The sequence below is a fragment of the Lactuca virosa genome, chromosome 1 (genome assembly GCF_052849685.1).
Source record: "Lactuca virosa cultivar CGN04683 chromosome 1, Lactuca_virosa_CGN04683_v6, whole genome shotgun sequence".
NCBI lineage: Eukaryota > Viridiplantae > Streptophyta > Magnoliopsida > Asterales > Asteraceae > Lactuca > Lactuca virosa.
This window is the reverse complement of record NC_136426.1, coordinates 140,761,889-140,777,399: the sequence shown is the minus strand read 5'-3', so window position 1 is coordinate 140,777,399 and position 15,511 is coordinate 140,761,889. Positions and strand designations below refer to the sequence as shown.

Below are 15,511 nucleotides of genomic sequence, written 5' to 3'. Positions count from 1 at the left end.
AAATTTGTTTTCAAAATGTATAATATCAGAGTTTCCCAGAAACATAAACAAATAATGAGGAGCTGTACGATCATGCCTTCGCCTTGCCGCGATCCCCTGATGTACCTGAAACAATAAATTGAAATTGTAAGCCCGAAAGATTAGTGAGTTCCCCCAAAATACCCATACCACAACAGTACACATATAATCATAAACAACATACTATGGGTCCAGTCAATCATCGAGTTGAAATACCCCAGGCCCTCAAGCATCCGGTTGGAATGCCAACATATTATGGGTCCAATCATCCTCGGGATGGAATACCCCAGACCCACAATCAACAGGTTGGAATGCCCACATACTATGAGTCCAGTCATCCTCGGGAGGGAATACTCACGACCCACAACCAACAGGTTGGAATGCCCAGGTCTATTGGCTTTCACACAAAGCAGATACGCCTCAACCGCCAAACAGACATGTGCACATATAACAGATAATCACATAATAGTCTATAGACAACCACTGATCTAACGGATCGTACCACATACCACGTAATATCATCCTACCCTCTAGGATACCGATCTAACAGATCATACCAGCATAACATAACCAATAACAATTCAAAGGGCCGACCTTGGTGCCTTAGACCCTTGAGTATAGTGAGGATAACTCACCTCACAATGCCGCACTGAAAATGATAGGCTCAACTCTCGGATCACCAACACGAACTCCACCACCTATAGTTACCATGAAAACTCTTTTTCCATAAATCTCCAAATTACCAAAATGCCCCCAGAGGTCAACTGGTCAATCCTTGGTGAAAGTCAAAGTCCACAGTCAAAGTCAACAGTCCACGTTGACCCAACTCGTCGAGTGTAGATCACCAACTCGTCGAGTCCTTCCTGAACTCAAGAAGCCGTGAAATCCTTGGTTGACTCGTCGAGTTCCCCTAGAACACATCGAGTTCATGCGTGTCCAAAGGTTGGAAGAAACCCTACCCGACTCGCCGAGTCATTCGACTGACTCGCCGAGCCCAAGGCAATCTTCATCGGACTCGCCGAGTTGTTCATCCAACTCGTCGAGTACAGGACCATCTTCATGTGGCTCGCCGAGTTGACTATGCAACACGTCGAGTCCCTTCAGACCTTCATCCATACAGGTACTTTTTAAGCCATGAAACGGCTCCATATTGCAGATCCAAGCTTCTAAGGCATGTTTATCACGTAAAGTTGCAAACTTTACGTGCATGCAAGGCCCTAGAGACTCTAAATGACCAATCTAAGCTTCTAATGGAGCTTTACACCTTAGGAGAGTCTCATTCTTGCAAGAGTTGGAAACTTTATGGACTTAGAGACCCAAGAGAGTTCAGATCTGAGGTTGCAACCTCAGATATGAGCTCAAACACAAGAAAGGCTTCCTAATAAGCTAGAAAAGCCCTAAAATCCACCCAAAATAAATCTAGAATGAAAAAGGGGGTTAGGATAACGGCTTAATACCTTCCAAAGAAGATGCCAACTGAGGTAGATTTCTGGTTCCACACGTTCCTTGCTCCTAGTCACTTGATCTCCAAGCTTTTTCCCACCAAAAATCCTTTTCCCAAGCTTAAGAATACAAATGGAGTACACTCACACGAATTAGGGTTTGCTGAGCTCTCAAGGGACTGTAAAGAGGCTGAAGGAGGCTTATGATTCTTTAAATAGGGTGCAAATCCCAGGAAATTAGGGTTTCACCCTCCAGCTCCAACTCGTCGAGTCACTCTTCCGAATCGGTGAGTTGGTCACTTAAATCCGCGTCCCAAATTTAACATTCAAAGAGCTATGGAGTATGACCGCAGAAAATCGTGTTTCACTTGACATCATTGGATGGTTTGTGCTTCGATCACTACAAACAAAATCATTTTAAGCAATTCAAATTTAAATTCTAATTAAGTATGTTTAATATGCTACAGGATATTAAATAAGGTCGAGTGGGTTGTTGTGTACTTAATTGCAAAAGATGAAGAAGGTTACCTGTCAAAAGAAGCCATGAGAGGCGTCTTCGATGGCAGTTTATTCGACAAAATTGCCAAAAGTAATGCAACCAAGGGTAAAAAGAGACGTTGATAATGATCATAAACCTATACATAAAATGAATATATCAATAATGCAATAAAAGTTGAAGTATATGTACTCAACAACAAACTTAAATGCCTTAAATCTGTGGATATTGCAAAGAAACATTCGAAAAAAAGCTTGGATTGCTATTGAACATGGACCCATGGTGTTTCAAACTTTCAATCGTTGTTTGTCCCGTCACAAAACTTAACAAAAAACCAATTGGACTCATGCCAGTTTAGGTTCAATTCAAAGGCTTGTTGTGATTACATGCATGCTTTAATATATTTGTGTACCTTTTTCTATTTTTACATATGTATACATGTATTATATAGTATATACCATATTTGTATATGTTTGAATAAATATTTAATTGTTAATACGAAAATGTGTTTTAACAAAATATTAGAAAACATAAGATGGATAAAACATTATGTCAATGAATTAAATAAAAGTTATTAGTAAACATTAGGGCATCCGCATTGAACTTCATAGAGTTCAATGGATTGTCACATCATTTTTCTACAATCCATACAACTTTACCATTTTTTTCCTACAATGCATTGAAGTCTACAAAGTTCAATAGAATGTTATAAAATGTAATTTATCGTAAATATTTAAGAATTAAAAACTTTTCTTTTTCCCATTGAAGAATTCAATGGTCATTGAACTTCAAGTCCATTAAATGCCAATGTGGCATCTCACAATGGTAGAGTTTCATCCATTGAATGACACATAGACTTGCCACCTCATTAAACTCTCTCATTGAACTCACTATTGTGGATGCTCTTATACCAATAATCTTAAAAAAGAGACCCCACAATGGAAGTCAGGGTTTAAACCATTACATGCCCAAAATATCCCTAGTGTTCCGTGGTTGAACTCAAATGTGGGTCTTAGACGAGTTGACCTGAGCCGCTCGGATAGTGCGGTTTAACATTGTTTTTAAGTTTAAAATTAATACTAAAAAGGTTATCAACTGTGTGCATTTTATATATATCTAGCCCCGGTGTTGACTTTATGCTAGGGTTAACAGTGACCTGGTTTTCTAACGTGGTTTTCCGAAAGGGTGAGGAAACCGTTGGGAATGTCATGATCGGCATATGAGGGAGAATAATTATGTATGTTTCCTCTTGGGAGATTGGATTAATTAGATCGATTATAAGGCTAGCAACTCTTCTTTGTGCGTAAAACCCATGGATGGTTGAAAGGACTAGGAAAGACGCATCAATAACACGAAATCATTAGGTTCATCAAATGGTTAGGCTTGGTTATTGGTGAAAGCAATCCAAATGTGAAAGCAATTGACACATTATTAGTTTCATACTTTCACACCACATTACTAGTTTTTCATTCGATGTTAATTCTAGGGCTTTGTGGGACTTATCTGGTAAGTCGAGAAAGATGGCATACATGTACATTGCTTGAAACTTGTTGATGATGAAAAAAAAAATTGGCATTGTTAGATTCTTGAATGTATAACTCTAAAGGGCTGTTTGTTAGCATCTTAATTTAAAAATTAAAAGACAACGTTTGGATTTTTAAGATTAGAATGGTCCATTATTAGGATGGGTGGGGTTATAAATGTAATTTTAGTTTTAAGAAGCAAAATCCTTTAAAAAGCCATCAATGTGTAGCTTTTCAAAAAATGTTTTTCATTCTTTACCAAAAAATCATTTTAAAAGCTCTTTAGCTAAACACATTTTTAGCTTAATGGCTTATTGGAAAAGTCAATAAGCTAATAAGCCTTTTTTTATAAGCAATCCCAAACTCCCCTCTTAGACTAGACCTATTAACAATCCAACCCAACCAAATTTTTCTATAAAAAACTAATTTACCTCTCTTCCTCATGTACAACCCAATCCAATCCAATTTTTTACACTCATTAGCAAACCAAGCCAATTTATTTTATATTAAATTTTTATATTTATAAAACTATATCAATATTGGTCTTATTTTGTAGAGAAAAATCAATGAAATATTTTGATATATTTTATTTTACTTTTTATTAAAGATAAAGTTAATTTATTAACAAAATTTAGTTTTTGATATAAAATGTAATTGATTTCTTCTAATAAATTTAATAAATATCGACACGTGGGCATGAGCTCCTTTTCAATCTAAGACGAGTGAAGGGCGTGAGAGCATTCACAAAGGATCATATAATTCTTATTTTTTTAATGTTACTTTTGTCACGATCGGCTCACAATAAACCCCAAATGAGGGTAGTCTTAGAGTGTTTGGTACAATATAAAAAGGTCACTTAAATCTCCAAAACCTCTTAAAGTTTTAGAAGTAACATCTAAATTAAAAAGAAGACAGCACCTTGCTCTTGCCCTATGTAACATCCATAAAATCATGCCAAATTTAAATTTTTAAAAACATTTCTAACCATTAAAATCATTACAACTTTGTTTTCAAAATGTATAATATCAGAGTTTCCCATAAACATAAACAAATCATGAGGAGTTGTACAATCATGCCTTCGCCTTGCCGCGATCCCCTGATGTACCTGAAACAATAAACTGAAACTGTAAGCCCAAAAGCTTAGTGAGTTCCCCTAAAATACTCATACCACAACAATACACATATAATCATAAACAACATACTATGGGTCCAGTCAACCATCGAGTTGGAATACCCCAGACCCTCAACCATCCGGTTGGAATGCCAACATACTATGGATCCAATCATCCTCGGGATGGAATACCCCAGGCCCACAACCAACAGGTTGGAATGCCCACATACTATGAGTCCAGTCATCCTCGGGATTGAATACTCACGGCCCACAACCAACAGGTTGGAATGCCCAGGTCTATTGGCTTTCGCACAAAGCAGATAAGCCTCAACCGCCAAACAGACATGTGCACATATAACAGATAATCACATAATAGTCTATAGACAACCACTGATCTAACGGATCGTACCACATACCACGTAATATCATACTACCCTCTAGGATACCGATCTAACAGATCATACCAGCATAACATAACTAATAACAATTCAAAAGGGTCAGCCTTGGTGCCTTAGACCCTTGAGTATAGTGAGGATAACTCACCTCACTGAAAATGATAGGCTCAACTCTCGGATCATCAACACGAACTCCACCACCTATAGTTACCATGAAAACCCTTTTTCCATAAATCTCCAAATTACCAAAATGCCCCCAGAGTTCAACTGGTCAATCCTTGGTGAAAGTCAAAGTCCACAGTCAAAGTCAACAGTCCATGTTGACCCGACTCGTCGAGTGTAGATCACCAACTCGTCGAGTCCTTCCTGAACTCGAGAAGTCGTGAAATCCTTGGTTGACTCGTCGAGTTCCCCTAGAACTCGCCGAGTTCATGCGTGTCCGAAGGTTGGGAGAAACCCTACCCGATTCACCGAGTCATTCGACTGACTCGCCGAGCCCAAGGAAATCTTCATCGGACTCGCCGAGTTGTTCATCCAACTCGTCGAGTACAGGACCATCTTCATGTGGCTCGCTGAGTTGACTATGCAACTCGCCGAGTCCCTTCAGACCTTCATCCATACAGGTACTTTTTAAGCGATGTAACGGCTCCATATTGCATATCCAAGCTTCTAAGGCATGTTTACTATGTATTTCGTTATAACTAGTAGTAGTAGAATCAAGAGAGGCGCGCCCTCCAAAAATCCATGTAATCCAAATTCACTAAATTGTATTGTTAGCAATATTCTACTATGATAAACTTAGCTTTCGTGCAATGTCTATTTTTACTCTTTACCATAAATACATCATCGGGATGTAGGTCGAAGCATTGAACAACCACACGTGAAATTTATATGTGAATATAAATGGATGGATACAAGTAGAACTAACCATGGTTACTCATGCGCTCGTTTCTCATCATGCAACAGAATCATGTCTTCCCATGGAAACAATCAGCCAACCGGCGAAACACCGATCCTACGAATAGACTCCGCTACTTTCCAAGCCGCGGTGACAGCTGCTGTTATAGCTGTCATGGCACAACTCAACAATACAAATGGGAAGGGAAACAATGTCGAAAATCCTACCCGCAGCAAGAACCAAAGGCACCAGCAAGCGTCTTCCTACAGGGCCACCCCGAATCACAAATCCAAGAATAAGAAGCGAAAGCCTTGTAACAAGAGAATAAGCAGTTCAACACCAGGACCTACCAAAAGGCAGCAAGCGGTAGCAACCCCTACCCCCACTGACCCTGCTACCTCAATGACGAGAACCCCATATGTTGGAATTCGCCCAAAATGCAGCAAGTGCAATTTCCATCACTACGGAGTCTGCCGAAAGTTATAATGCAATAACTACAACAGGAAGGGGCACACTACCCGCTTCTGCAGGGCACCGGCACGGCCCATCTCCCATATCCCCCCCAACATCAGTATAAACTCGACCTGTTATGAGTGTGATGAATCCGGACACTTCAGGAGGGACTGTCCAATGACAAGAAACTCTGACAGGGAGGGAAAGGTGCTGAAAATCACTACAGGAGAGATCCTCCTGAAATCAACTGTGAGCAACGGTACGTTTTGCCAATAAAGATATCTAAAGCTTTTAGTTAATAATTATAAATTACTCTCTTGTCCGAATGAAACATATCATTCATATAAAACTAAGAGCCCTTACAAGTGAGCTATGATGGCTCAGTGTATACATTAGGGTCATATATAATTGAGATTCTAAGGGCTTAGAGCGCGTGATTCGACCTTATTTCCTGTTCCTTGTTTGGTTGTGGATTTTGGGCAGAACCCCGCAGTCGACGGTCTTACCAAACTTAATTATACATGACTTGTATACACCAAGCGATTACAGAGGGGGCCTGGTGGGGACCATACTATCAAATTTCATCACTAATACTCGAAGCACTTATACTGCTAATACTCGCTAAACGTGGTGCAAAATGTTCGCAGTATTGATAACAAAGACGAAACCGGTAACACTAAAAACGTGTACATAAAACACACTATCATTCCAAACAACCATTCATTCCACATCAATCCAACATCTATTACAATAAGGAGCCCCACAGCGTCATTTAACATGGGCTGGCTTGACCCTCATCATACCAAATTCATGTGCCACAAAGAGACCCTTCGCTTTAACAAATCGATTAACGAAACCCTACATCTTATAATGAAAAAAATCCTCGAATGATTCCTGACATCTAGACTCCTAAGTGTTGGGTTATGAGCACTATAACACTCCTATGGTTCACATGCAACCCTAAATGCTTTGGATCTATGTTTTCTCTAATTATACATGCATTTTGTTTTTCCAAAGCATTCACCCTAGCTAGCATACAATTGAAGCTATATAATACGAACTTAGTTTGGATGCTTACCTCTTGAGTAGGGTAGAGTTCTTGACCTTTGAAAGCTTGAGCACCTCAAGTGTGATGCCTCTAATGGTTCACAAGCACCATATGCTAGAGGTGGCTTGAGAAAATAGGTTAGCAAGCTCAAAATTGTGTATCACTCTCTTGGAATGATGGGGCAACCGATTTTGGCTCTAGGGGACTCTATTTATAGTGTGAAATATGTTAGGGTTACACTTTGTAAACCCTAATGACCTTTCATATACTTAGGCTCGATGGGTTAACCTCCATGGACTATCCATGGATTATCTCATTGGTTTAGCCCATTCTAAGTAACTATGGATCATTAGCCCACACTATTAGAATCGTTAATTTACACAATCAATCCCCATATATTTAATTAGTCTCTTTTGATCACTAAATTAATTCTTGATCAATACTAATTAAATAATATGATTTCATATTAATATATTATACTTGTAATATATTAATAAATCATAAATAACCTTATTCTCGAAAGTCCATCCTATCAAATGGCACTGATGAAAGGAAACCCAAAAGGACCATGCTAGAATTGGTCAAGTACATCCCAGTTATAGTTATGGGCTCAGACACTAAATCCAACAGTCTCCCACTTGGATAATTCTAATAACTATAACTACCAATGTAACTCTAGGATCCGACTTAGCAATCGTAAGCTTTCAAAAGCCGTTGTCGACTCTGACCCAGTCAGTGACGCATCCTTTAGATAAGGGATCATATAATCCTCTGTTCTCAAGATATCAGCTGGACGAAAACATGGAACAATGTCATACTTATTGTGCAACAGTTTGTTTCCCAATTTCCGATTCGTCTGACATAGAACATAACTCAACACATCAATTTAGTTCTGACCGGGCCCGACACATTAGTCAATACATAATCATCAAGGGGCCCAAGATATCGCTTTTAATCCTCTTAGGATAAAAGGGAACAAATAAATTTCGACATTATATGCTTGTACTAACTACTCATCAAATCATGCACAACCACACGTTTTATAACATCAAGTTACTGATGCGTTTTCGTGCCATCAATGCATAACCATTTTGTAGTCAACAACTCATATATTGGTTTGAAGACTTATATGTTATTATCGTCTCACGATCACTCGTGATAAATTCCATGAAGTGATTCAAGTGAGCGCGGGTTGATCCAATACTAAAATCTTATTTCAGAAGTACTCATGAATGGTGTAGCAAACTGTTCTTATGCCTAACGCCTTAGACAATCAACAAGCCAACTCATGACAGTCTTCTTTCATACTTACTTCCAACAAATGATCGACTGTGGATAGTTTGAATAACTTAGTTATTCGGGAAGTCAAAACATGCAAAGTGAAACACAAGAATAATACTAATACTATATGGCCCCAAAACCTTTGAGTGTAAATAAAACACCTTTTATTTAATCACCACATTGATTACACATTATTCATTGTATATTCTTTCGATTTATCAACTAATACTTGAATTAAAACAATAGCTATTCCATGCTCCAAACATGCACACTATGTTTACCTACGGTCCTTACAATTGTGAAATAAATCAATTGTAAACATTTCCAACGATACTCATTTCACAATACCAAATCCTTATCGTAAATGTAAGAATACCAAATTCTTGCCATCTGCTATAATATGTTTAGATTTTAAACTTATATGCAATGATCCTTTTGTAATGACTATGCAAAAAAGTCACAGAGACTTGGCAACAGACATTATAAAGTACTCCAGTGGAGAGCAATTCCATGGAAACGAAGTCTCACATTCAAAGTACATTCCTTTGAACATCCTGCTTGCATTAAGTTTTCTAATCTTACATAGATTTAAGAATAACTTCCACTTATGGAAACATTTCCATATTCCTATTTTGACTATCACTTCTGAACAAGAGTTGCCTCTTCTCAGAGTATGTCAATATGACATTTTTTCCAAAATTCAGAACATACTTCCAACTGTCCATAAGCAACCAATCTTTGGTAAACCTCATATTGTTCTCAACAATTGCTTAACCATTTTAGCCATATCTCGTTCTAGACCCTTTTCCCTCTGAATGCCCTAGGCATTTGGAAAATTTAGAACAGATTAATGTTATAGCATATGTAATCAATCCTATACCCGAAGCATGTGGGATACGATACATAATGTTTTAGATAAAGACGTGATACTTTACCAGTCTCTTGCTATAACATTTCCATATATAGAATTTCCTTATGTCGAATCTTTTCAACATAACATTCATATATATCCTTGACTAAATTTGATTCAAATCTTAATCTAGACTTTTAGAATTGATATGAAGTATAAGTTCCTCTCCTTTAATTATAGCAAAACAACTTTGCGAATTGAAACTTTTTTTTTCTATAATTAACATTGCTAACTCGCAACACTTACCATAATAATTATGCTCCCACTAGCATAATAATTATTATCTTACTAGCATAAAACTTATGCTCCCACTAGCTTTGACATGTATCTAAAATCAGCTGGACTTCTAGAAATCAATACTTATTGACTTTCTTATTAAAGTTCAGATTTCCGACACGAGATGCTTTGATAAGCCTTTATCTAAGCTCACACACCTTTTATTAGAAAACTCATATGTGTGTCTAAACAATTTTTGAACTTACAGCAATAAGTCTCAAATGTTTAGACCTTTTTCCATTTCCCACAATTCGAACTATGAAGAGGGATGTCGTAATCATAATCGAGTTTGAGAATGCAAATATCACAATTGCTATCTCCATAATATCTACTTAGTGAAAGCGTTTCCTCACAATCATTTTCATGAACTGGAGAGAAACCTTTGTCACTTAGATTTTATGGTGTATGTGTTCCTATCCATGTGAAATTGTCATAACCATAATCTTAAGACAGGGTTAGTGACAAATCCAAACTCATATGGACCGAACTTGTTCAATCTTAATTTCTTGCCACCTGGCAGCTCAAGGGCCTAGCATTTCTTCCAAATTATTATGCAAACAATTGGGAACTCATAGAACTCACATGCATAGTCATCTTCAACTGGAATGGGCACGAAAACAAGAATATGTCAACACGATAGGTTACGAACCTCAAGTTGTGTGCTAGTGATTAGCAATAGGTTTACTCTTGATTAGTTTTCGAAACTTTTCAAGATCTTTAAGACTCCCACTGACCTCTTGACATATAAGATTCTCTTTGTCAAGAAACATTACTTGACAACAAATATTCAAGACTTAGAGCGGTTTCTTATCAATACAAACACTTTTGATAATCGGTCTTAGTTGATCTTTGTTTTATCCAAAACATCACAACTTACCAATTTCAAATGTACAAGAGTAGAAAACATTTTACTCTACATTTGCTGATATGTCACTCAATATACAATCTTGGAGTATGACTCTAAGATTTGATTTTGGAACGAAGTATGATTCATCTTAATTGATTTAACCATTTCAACAGTTCCTGATTGCTCTTCTTAGCCAAACAAATGCACTAAGGCGTCCTTAGAGGATCAAATTATGATATGGTTTTCATAATCATTAAGATGAACATAAAACACGATACTCAAGTACTCTCCCATCTTTTCAGATTGGAGAAACTTTTATCTTTCTGCCAACTTTGATTCTTCTTATTTGTTTTTCTATACATTGAGATTTTTCAATGACTCAGAATTATACTTAATCTTGTAAGCATAACCATATTTACTAACTTTAGTAAACCATAACAAATAGTCTTATCGTTATTTGTGGTGGACTTGACCAGTGCACAACCAAGTGTACCCGATCCCCTAGTCCTTCACTTAACTCACATTTACATGTGAACAAGGAATTAGTCTTAATTTCCGAAAGATGGAAGTTCTCATTCATCACACAATACAAGTTGCATGATTCCAAGTTTCTATCCAACTGAAACTTGGGTGATGAGAATCTTTCCTTGTTTGGTAAATTTAGACACTACCACAAACGAAAGAATCAAATCCATATTGCTAAAATAGAGACATACAAACATCAATTTTTCACAAATGCCATTGCAAGGAAATATAAATAAGATAAAAAATAAAAATTTTATTTAAAACACGGAAAAACTTTTCCTTACAATGAAATTACAAATGAAAACTATGTTATTACAAATTTCTAAGCAATCTATCATAACTCCTAAGCAGCAGGTCAAAAAGCTAATCATCGAACCATGCGATCGAAATCCATCTCTTCGCGATCGGACTCCACATGCCTTTCCTTTAAGCTTCCTTTGATCCTACAAAACATCAAAATGTAATCTTATCACATCATGTATTAAGAAGCTACAAATAGGAACTTAATAGAGTTAGATAGTAGATTTACCTGAAGTAGAGTCAAAACTTTTTGACTTTACCTTCTCTTAGATCTTTCAGGTATTTAGGGCAGCTTCGCTTCCAATGTCCCTTCAAATGGCAGTAGAAACAAATGGACTCTTTGGCATTTGCACATGGAACTATCTCAGAACTGGGTTTTCTCTTATGGTCAAATCTTTTGACCATAGCCAATTCCCTTCCCACAGGAGAATGGATATTTTCTGGACTATCTATGTCATTGCATATGTCCATGGCAGCTTGGGAAGTAGATATTCCAATCAAAATTGCTTGACCATTGCGCCAAATCATTGCTGATTCAGCAACAATAAGCAAATAGGTAAGATCAATGAGGGTCATGTCGCGGTCTGTCATATAGTAGTCTTTAACAAACTGACTATATGATTCGGGGAGTGACTGAAGAACCAAGTCAACAGCCAACTTCCTCGGGAAAATGACACCTAACATTCCCAGCCTGTCAATGTGTGACTTCATATCCAAGACATGTGCACACACAGACCTTCCATCTTGGTGTTTACTAGCCAAAGGGCTTGAGTGACCTTGAACTTTGAACTTGTGGGTCAGGGAGAATTATTGGAGGAGGTGGAGGAAGTGAAGTATGATATTGTGGAATATCATCTTCATTTGGAAAACTTTTTCCAAAAGATTCAGGAAGACCATAGTTGACTGAACTAGACATCTACAAGGGAGAAATCAAGTTAGTTGATTTAAGTCCTTAATATAACACCCAAAATGAAATATTAAGGCTAGGACCCAACACAATATTTTACAATTGCGAAGAGGGATGCCGTAATCCAATTGTAAAATATTTGAAGGTAGGTAAATGACGATTTACCAATTTCCACCATGAAAAAACGAAATAATCTATTAAGTTTTACTTGGTTTGAAATTCCTAGATCTTTGAGATTCATTGAACTTTTCAAAGGCATGTTTAAATCTCGATTGTGCCCTTCAAGTTTGTGACTAGGATGCCGTGGATCACAAACAAGGTGTGAATAATCATGCAAATTAGCTTGGTACACTCAATGTTACAAATCACCTAATCAATGTGCCGGTTAACCACACACGCTCCATTGATCTATGATTAACATCAAGCTACCCTTTGCCACACATTGTCAGTCCCAGATTAGTGTGCTAGTTACCACACACGCTCCACTAACGACTTAACAAGGTGTAAAGTGTAATTTCATGGATTAGCACAATTTTCACATTTTCCTAAAGTAACTAAGATTGGGAAGTTAATAAAAGTTTAGTTACTTTATATTTATCATTATAATTTTAATGACAGAGAATTAATGTCCTCTCCTACCCATTCGGCTAACGACCCTCCATCAATCAAGGAAGCGGTGGGTGAGAGTGGACACCCATTAAACTGCAATTTTATAGGCAGTAACCTTATACCCCCCCTTATAGACCGGCTTCGTGAATGAGGCCTACTAACGGTAAGACTGACTTGTCTTATACATATATATAAGTATTAACTTTTAATATTATAAAGTATAAGGGTTGAATTTTAAACTTTTAAAATTCTAAGGTTTGGAATTTAAATGTTTCAAAAGTGAGACTTTACAAATTCCAACACTTGAGGGATAGTTTTGAAACTTGTCAAAACTCTTCATTTCTATAACTTATGAGTTAATGTTGGTTTTATGAAAAGACTCTTGATTTTCCATAACTTGAGGACAAGTTATGGAGTTTATTAAAACATTTATGATAAGACTTCTCATGTTCCATAACTTGAGGACAAGTTATGGAACTCATTAAGGAATATTTAGATCAATTCTATAAGGAAAGTTATCATATAATATTCTATTGATCTAATCTAACTCGTATAGCAAGGAAATTCATATCAAATAATACAAATAATTAACCTATTATCTTAATATTTGACAATTGTCCTTTCATTTTCATAACATATGAGTTTAATACCATTTTAATGTATGCGACTTTTCATTTTCCATAACTTGAGGACAAGTTATGGAGGTCATTAAAATTCATTTAGATCAATTTTCTAACAACTAAGATTATCACATAATTCATGATCTAACTAAACTCATAATCAAGATAATTCCAAGTCAACAATTTGAAAGCAATTTTGTTTATCATAAAAAACAATAATTATTTGAAAACTTTGACAATTATCTTGTGGTTGGATGAGTACAAGCACTACCATATCATAAAAAAAATCCAATGATCCAAAACAGTTTGTGGTAGTGTTCCCAATCCAAACCAGGCCAAGAAACTCGAAATTCTGCAAACAGAGCCTTCAACTCGTCGAGTGCATGAACTGACTCGTCGAGTTGCTCTGTTTTTTAGTGGACTCGGAGAGTCAGCCAGTGGACTCCGTGAGTCAATTAGTTAGATGCAAAAAATTTGATTTTTTCAGCTTTGAAAACCTATTAAGCATCAAATATAATAGAAAACAATCCTAGGCTCTGATACCACTCTTGGGTTATGAGCACTATAACACTCCTATGGTGCACATGCAACCCTAAATGCTTTGGATCTATGTTTTCTCTAATTATACATGCACTTTGTTTTTCCAAAGCATTCACCCTAGCTAGCATACAATTGAAGCTATATAATAAGAACTTAGTTTGGATGCTTACCTCTTGAGTATGGTAGAGTTCTTGACCTTTGAAAGCTTGAGCACCTCAAGTGTGATGCCTCTAATGGTTCATAAACACCATATGCTAGAGGATGCTTGAGAGAATAGGTTAGCAAGCTCAAAATTGTGTATCACTCTCTTGGAATGATGGGGAAACTGATTTTGGCTCTAGGGGACTCTATTTATGGTGTGAATGTAACGACCCGGAAATCCTTCCCTGAAACGACGTTAACTTTTCGTTACTCGAATATTAACGGTTGTCAAGTTATTTCGATTATCAACGTAAGAATTGAAATAAATTAAAAAAACAGATATTAATTAATATCTAAAAGAAGTAATTTATATTTAACGGACATATAATTTAATTAAATGATTTTCTGGGAATATTTAGGTTGATATAATCTACAAATGTATAAATAAAGTCTAGGGGGTAAAGTGCCATTTTTGAAAGTGTAGAATATAGTAATTTTCCAATTGGGGTTTAAAGTGTCATTATGGTTAAACATTAAGGACCAATGTTGTAACTTCATTTAATAACTCCCTTACAATCAGAGGAAACGATCATTTTTCTTTCCTTACGTCTGTTACTTATCACGTCTCATGTGCCGCCTTCTACCCTAGAAAAATCGACCGCAACCTTTCGTTTGGGGGCTGGTGCATGCGATGAGAGAGAGAGATCCGTCGAGGGGTTGGAAGTCCGGTGAAGTTCAGGAGAATCTAGGGAGAATGGCGATTAAAGTGTTTTACGACGATAGGATCGACAGAAGGACTGGATTCATCTGAAGATTGATTGTGTACAAGATGTTTTGGCTACGAGTACATGGCTGTCTTCTTATGAGAACAGGATGTGGTTGCCGGTGGTTAAAACAGAAAAGTACATCCCTTACTCTTGTTGATCACTATTTTAGTCACATAATTACTCGTATTCATAATAAATTTGATTGCTTACGTTTGGAGATTAAATCTTTAAGGCTTTATAACATTTTTCTACTAATTTCCATCCCGAAGAGTCAGAAACAATATGTTCGATTAAGAGTGTTGGTTATGGAATTGAATTGGTATTATATAACACAGAGCACTTAAAATTAGAATCAAGATTCTAACTAACTTGAAATATGAGTGGGTTAGATGATATAAGTATTT

The 15,511-nt window shown here is 36.8% G+C and overlaps 1 long non-coding RNA gene across 1 annotated transcript; it reads left to right on the top strand.

The window, feature by feature from the left end:
* The first annotated feature begins 1,780 nt into the window (after positions 1-1,780).
* LOC145106893 (uncharacterized) lies at positions 1,781-2,438 on the top strand. Its single transcript, XR_013707660.1, has 2 exons — positions 1,781-1,844; positions 1,928-2,438. It is a non-coding gene; the product is annotated as an uncharacterized LOC145106893 (long non-coding RNA).
* Positions 2,439-15,511: the final 13,073 nt, after the last annotated feature.